The sequence below is a fragment of the Benincasa hispida genome, chromosome 12, assembly GCF_027475165.1.
Source record: "Benincasa hispida cultivar pf3 chromosome 12, pf3_genome.v1.1, whole genome shotgun sequence".
Classification (NCBI taxonomy): Eukaryota; Viridiplantae; Streptophyta; class Magnoliopsida; order Cucurbitales; family Cucurbitaceae; genus Benincasa; species Benincasa hispida.
The window spans coordinates 82,222,293-82,228,496 of record NC_143489.1 but is presented as its reverse complement, the minus strand read 5'-3'; the positions used below and the strand labels follow the sequence as shown (position 1 = coordinate 82,228,496).

At 29.7% G+C, this 6,204-nt stretch overlaps 1 pseudogene; it reads right to left on the bottom strand.

The window, feature by feature from the left end:
• Nucleotides 1-3,283: 3,283 nt before the first annotated feature.
• Nucleotides 3,284-5,240, bottom strand: LOC150032239 (serine/threonine-protein phosphatase 7 long form homolog; annotated as a pseudogene).
• Between the last annotated feature and the right edge of the window lie 964 nt (nt 5,241-6,204).

Sequence of the window (6,204 nt, the reverse complement as noted above, 5' to 3'; positions counted from 1 at the left end):
GAAAGACAAATTTGAATAGGGGTTGATAGTTAAATTCTAACCGTTTATTAGGTAAGGGAAAATCGGTAGCTACGGAGCACATACTTGCAAGTTGAGGAGAAATGTGTAAAATTAAATAAGGGACAATTGTAAATATAGACATTAGACTCAAAGTATTAACAGATATAATATAATATAAAAAAAATTTGCAAATATGATCAAATTTAAACCATCTATCGGTGATAGACCATATTATCGCTGATATGAACAATAGAAGTCTATCGACTTGTCTATATTTACAATTTTTTTAAATGATGTTATATACTTGGTTATTATTCCTAAAAATGCTACCAATTTAATTACCCATTAAATAAATATTCAAGGCTTTACTTATTTTCAATGCTCAAGTAAGTTTCAACCTTTCTTTTTTAATTATTAAATAAAAATATACCAAATATTATTTTTATTGGATAGAGATATGAACGTAAGTCTTAGATAAGTTAGAAGTTGGGAAAATTTGTAAGGTTAAGATTCGACGATGATCATTTAGACTCCATTTGATAATAATTTAAGTTTTTTGTTTGTTGTTTTTAAAAATTAAGTTTATAGATACTACTTTCACCTCCAAATTTATTTCTTTGTTATCTACTTACCAATTATTGCTTTGTTATCGGCTTTTTAGCAATGATTTAAAAAAATCAATCAAATTTTGAAAATTAATTAAAAAAGTTATTTTTGTTTTTAGAACTTGGTAAAAATTATTGTAAGAAAATAGGAGGAAATAGACCTAATTTTCACAAACAAAAAATGAAATGGTTACCAAACAGAGCCTTAGGTAGCATTTGGTAACCATTTAATTTTTTGTTTTTATTTTTGAAAATTAAGCTTATTTTATCCATATTTTTACAATGATATTCATGTTTCTTAAGTACAATGGTTAAATTCTTAGCCAAATTCTAAAAATGAAAACAACTTTTTGAAAGTTATTTTTTTTAGTTCTTAAATTTTGACTTGGTTTTTTAAACCATTGGTGAAAAGTAGATAACAAAAGAAGAACTTTGGAGGTAAAAGTAGTGTCAATAGTAGGGTTGACAAAAATCCCGCGGAGTCGGATTCCTACGGGAAATCCCTAATTTTATTGGGGATGGGGTCAAACAGGGAATTCTAGGTCCCCGTCCCGATTAAATTTTTTATATATATATATTTATATAAATTACAAATATTTATATATTTGTATATAATTATATATGTATACATATGTGTGTGTATATATATATACACAAATAAATAAATAAATAAATATATATATATATATATATATCTTCATACATATATAAGCCAATCCTAGTGAATATGCTTAATTTTAAAAAATAAATATATAAAACAAAATGGTTATCAAAGGGGTCTTAATTTTTTGTTTTTAGTTTTTGAAAATTAACTCTATAGTCACTCATTTCACTTCTAAATTTCTTTTTTATCTACTTTTACCAATGTTTTTAATAACCATGCCCAATTTTGAAAAAAAAAAGTATGTTTGAAAGCTTGTTTTTTTATATGGAATTTGGCTAAAAATACAATTTTTATATTAAAAAAGATGCAAACAATTGTAAAAAATGGAAAGAAATAAGCTTAGTTTTTTTTTTTAAAAAAAAAATAATAAAAAAATGATTATGAAACAGGACATAAATTAGTCCTTTAAGTTGAGTCCAAAAGTGAAAGCTATGAAAATTTAAGTCTAAAATGCATATAATTTTTTAAAATATGAAGAAAACTAATTTAGTCTTAATTTTAATATTATAATATTTGTAGCTACGAAGCACAGACACAGATACAACTACACGATACGGATATGATCGGATACGACGATTCGTCAATTTCTAAAAAACTAAGATACGGATACATCTAACGATGTGTAATTTTTTTAATATATATATTTCTAAAAAACGAGGATATTGATACGTTGAAAATACATTTTCTTTTTCTTTTTCTTTAAAAAAATCTAGCATATAGATAAATTTAGCATACAAGTTAATAACAATAGCACAAAATAGAATACAAACACTGAAATACAATACAAGAAAAGCAATATCTAAAATGCTGAAGTATAATAGTTGATAAAATGCAATAGAAAAGTGACTCATATTGCAAAGAAGAAGAAGAAGAAGATTAGAGGGAGAAGTATGAAGATAAACGAAGAACTTATTGTTGAAGATATCCAAATGGTTTATATTTTGGTGGACTCTGTAGAGACTCAAATGTGAAGATGGAGATTAGATGATTCTAGTATAGAATTTGGTCCGTTATTTATTTATTTATTTTTCTTTTAGTTTTGGACTCGAGTAGTGAGCTTTTAAATAGGTTGTCTAATTTTAGATTGGGACATATTAGATGAGTTACTTGTCTTTTTTCTTTAAAAAAAAGGTATGCATAGAAATAGATACGTCAAATCATGTGTTAGATACGTATCTGAAAAGTGTCTAGAAGTATAGATACGTCAAATCGTGTGTATCTGGAAGTATCAATATCCGATACGTGTCTGATACTGATTTTTGCCTCACATGAAATATCTGTGCTTCATAGATTTGTAGAGTCATATGGTTAAAATGTTTAGGAGACAGTTATTGAGGATAAAAAAAAAAAAAAAAACAAATTTTTCTTAAAAAAAACAATGTGAATCCGTTGGGTTTAGATTAATTAATTTGTAAGATATGTAAATGGTTTTTATCATTTTTTCCCCTTTCTCTTTCTGCGTTCATTCTTTATTCTTCTTTAATTTGCTCTAATAATACAGAAAAATTAAAATAATATTGTAGTTTTAAAAATAATTTATAAAAATATTGTAGTTTTGAAACTATTTACAACATTATGTGTATTTTTTTTTAATATGTCGAGTGTTGAAAATTCGACCAAGTCGACCAATCTTGGTCGAATTTTCAACATTCGACTTTCACATCTTTTTTTTTTTTTTTTTTTTTTTAATTTTTAATTTTATAAATATGATTTTTTTTTATTTTTTTGAATATGTCTAGTGTTGAAAATTCGACCTACCTAGGTCGAATTTTCAACATTCGACCTTTACCTTTTTTTTTTTTTTTAATCTTTCATTTTATAAAAACAATTTCTAAATTTTTTTTATTATTTTATTATTTTATTTAACTTAACCCTAAAAAGAACAAATTAAAAAAACAATATCTCGTAAAAATAAAAAAGTGTAAATTAAAATATCTCATTTATATAAAAATAATTACAAAAATCAATGTGTCCCACAAAGTGGACGTCGTCGATTTTGAGCTAGTTGTCATCGTCAACTTCGAACTTGATGTTGCTCTGGTACCTCTGCAGGCGTTTCATAATATAAATATTCATTATGCTCTCCACGACCCCGACCATGTCCATGCACGTATGAAGATGAAGGACCAGCTTCTGAGTCATAATGTCCTGAACCAAATGCTGACATCATCATCATCAGACTAACATAATCAGTTTGACTCTGCATCTGCATCACAGGGGCAACTCTTCCACATTATGGGCAACCTCATCAAACTCATCCTTTTCCCGAACAGGTCCTCTACGTCTAGGAGCTGGTGGAGGAACAATAGGTATATCGTACATATAATGTATCTCCTCCATATAGCTTTGGTTGTCACTACATATAGCAAGAACCTGGTTCGAATCATTCGCAACATCACGGAGTCTACTGTTGTTCGATCTCTGTGAATAATAAAACAATTAGATAATATTTAAAATAAATTTAAATTAAAAATAATTGGATAATATTCATTCATTTACCAGATGACCCACAGCTACTCCTGGACGAGTGACGTAGCGTCTTGTGATATTATTATACCAATGAATGTAGTCTTGAGTGACATCCTTGTCAAACTGTTGAATAGAAACCCCTGCTACAATAAATCTTACACGATAATGCTATCACACTACCAAATGTGCAACTTTTTCGGACCAATTTACAGTCCTTAAGTTGATATCATACAGTAGGGATTCAGTATTACAAGGCGATGAGACATCCTGCTAAAAACTAAATTGTCTCATCACCCGGTCAGGAATATGCCAGTCACCAATGTGAAAACATATGAGAAAACTCATCGTCCGCTATATGTTTTGACCATGCGTACAGAAATTGGGCAAAGTATGCACAATAATTTTGTACGGCTCCCAAATAACCTGAAATACAAAATATTATATTGGAGAACATTAAAGACAAATATAATAAAAATGTGTATAAAATAATCAATTTGGTTCAGTGTAATGTACCTGATCAGGTTGAAGCAGATCAAATATGTATCTGTATTGGCTGACTACATGTGTGGCTGTCCTAGTCACATAAAATATATCTCTCCACCTAAATTTTTAAATTGATAATTTAGATTCTAAATTAACTAAATCAGTGATATAAAAATTAAATTGAATTAAAATAACATACCGAGAACCATAAGCTCGTCCAGCTAACTGAGCGTCATTGACATGTTGTAGTTATGGAGCCATTGTTAGAAATCGCTCCCAAGCCCATAGTTGCAAAAGTATGAGAGACCCAGCTATCTCACAAACCTCAGGTCTTGTTGCTTTGCATAGTTGTCTATACAACCATGCCAAACATGCTCCACTCCATGAATACCGCCCTGCATCATAGAGATTAGTTAATAGTGGCAAGAACATCAAGTAAACAAAATGTCTTGATTTGTCGAAAAACAGGCTTCCACCCATCATTTGTAGTATATATGCTCGTGCAGATCTTATGACGATTTCTCGTCTACATCATCTGCAAGCTCACGGAATTGTGTTCCTAACCATATCAAACTTAACCTCGATCCTTTAATTTTTTCGGTAGGTGGGGTCACACCGAGGTACAGTTGACAAACTTATGATTAATCATCGTACATCACTCTGGTGATCGGCTCACCGTCAACAGGTAACCCCAACAATACTTATATATCTTGTAGAGTGATAGTGCACTCTTCAATAGACATATGAAATGTATGCGTTTCAGGCCCCCATCTCTCGACCAAAGTTGTGATCAAATGCCAGCCCAACTGAATAAATCCCAATCTGACAACTCCATAGAATCTAGAGCTGCGGAGTAGCGGTAGTATTCGAGGGTGGAGTGGGATAGTGCGCTGGAGAACTGCCTCTCGACGCCTGCAAGATATTTCTTTAGTAGTACAATCTCGCCATATAACAGATGATCGATGAATGGACTGGTCGTACAAAACATCGGGATTAACAGGTCCTGGGTTTAAAGCCATGATCTGAAAGAGAAAAAATATTTATTTCTCAATTAGAAGAATAATGTACAACTTAGTTAACTAAATTAAATATACATGATAAAAAAATTATTTATTTCTCAATTAAATAATGTACAACTTAATTAAAATAATAATGTACAACTTTATAAATTATAATTAAAAAACTGAATATATAATAAAAGTATCTACACTTAATTAAATATACATGATAAAAGAAGTATTTATTTCTCAATTAAAAGAATAATGTACAACTTTATAGATTACAATAAAAAAATTGAATATACAATAAATTATAATAAAAAAAATTGAATGTACAATAAAATGAATAAATATATAATAAAAAAATATTTCTCAATCCCTAACTATCTGGAGCCCGTCTTAGTAACGAAGAACACTTTCTTCGATTATGGCCTAACTGATTACAAAATCCATATCGTTGTCGAGTGACTGGTTTTGTCTAATCCATCTCGTTGTGATAACGTGAACTTTTTGGTCTACTAGGTTTTCACAACAACGATGGATTAGGATGTAAGACGAGCATAATAGGGTGCGTGATCCAGTAATCTTCATGCAGTACAGGTTGAAATTGAGGAGAGTAACATTCAGCATACGTTGACAATTTATAGTAGTCCTCAATAAAGTCATCGTAGTTCATGTTAAAATGTGAGCAAACAGCCATAAAATGCGAGCATGGAATACCAAACGCTTGCCACTTGTTACATGAACAATACCACTCGAACTTGTTTAACCTCAATATTTGAATATTTCCTCCTTTGGAATTGAGACTATGACGCCCGATCTTCACATGAAACACATCTTCATCCGATCGTATGATTGTACTTCATGTTTACTAGATCTTGCAGCCCATTTATTTATTTTCTCGTGTGCGTACCTGAATTTTTACTCCACTTAATATAATAAAATATGCTTACATAAATTGTTAATAATATATATATAATAATAA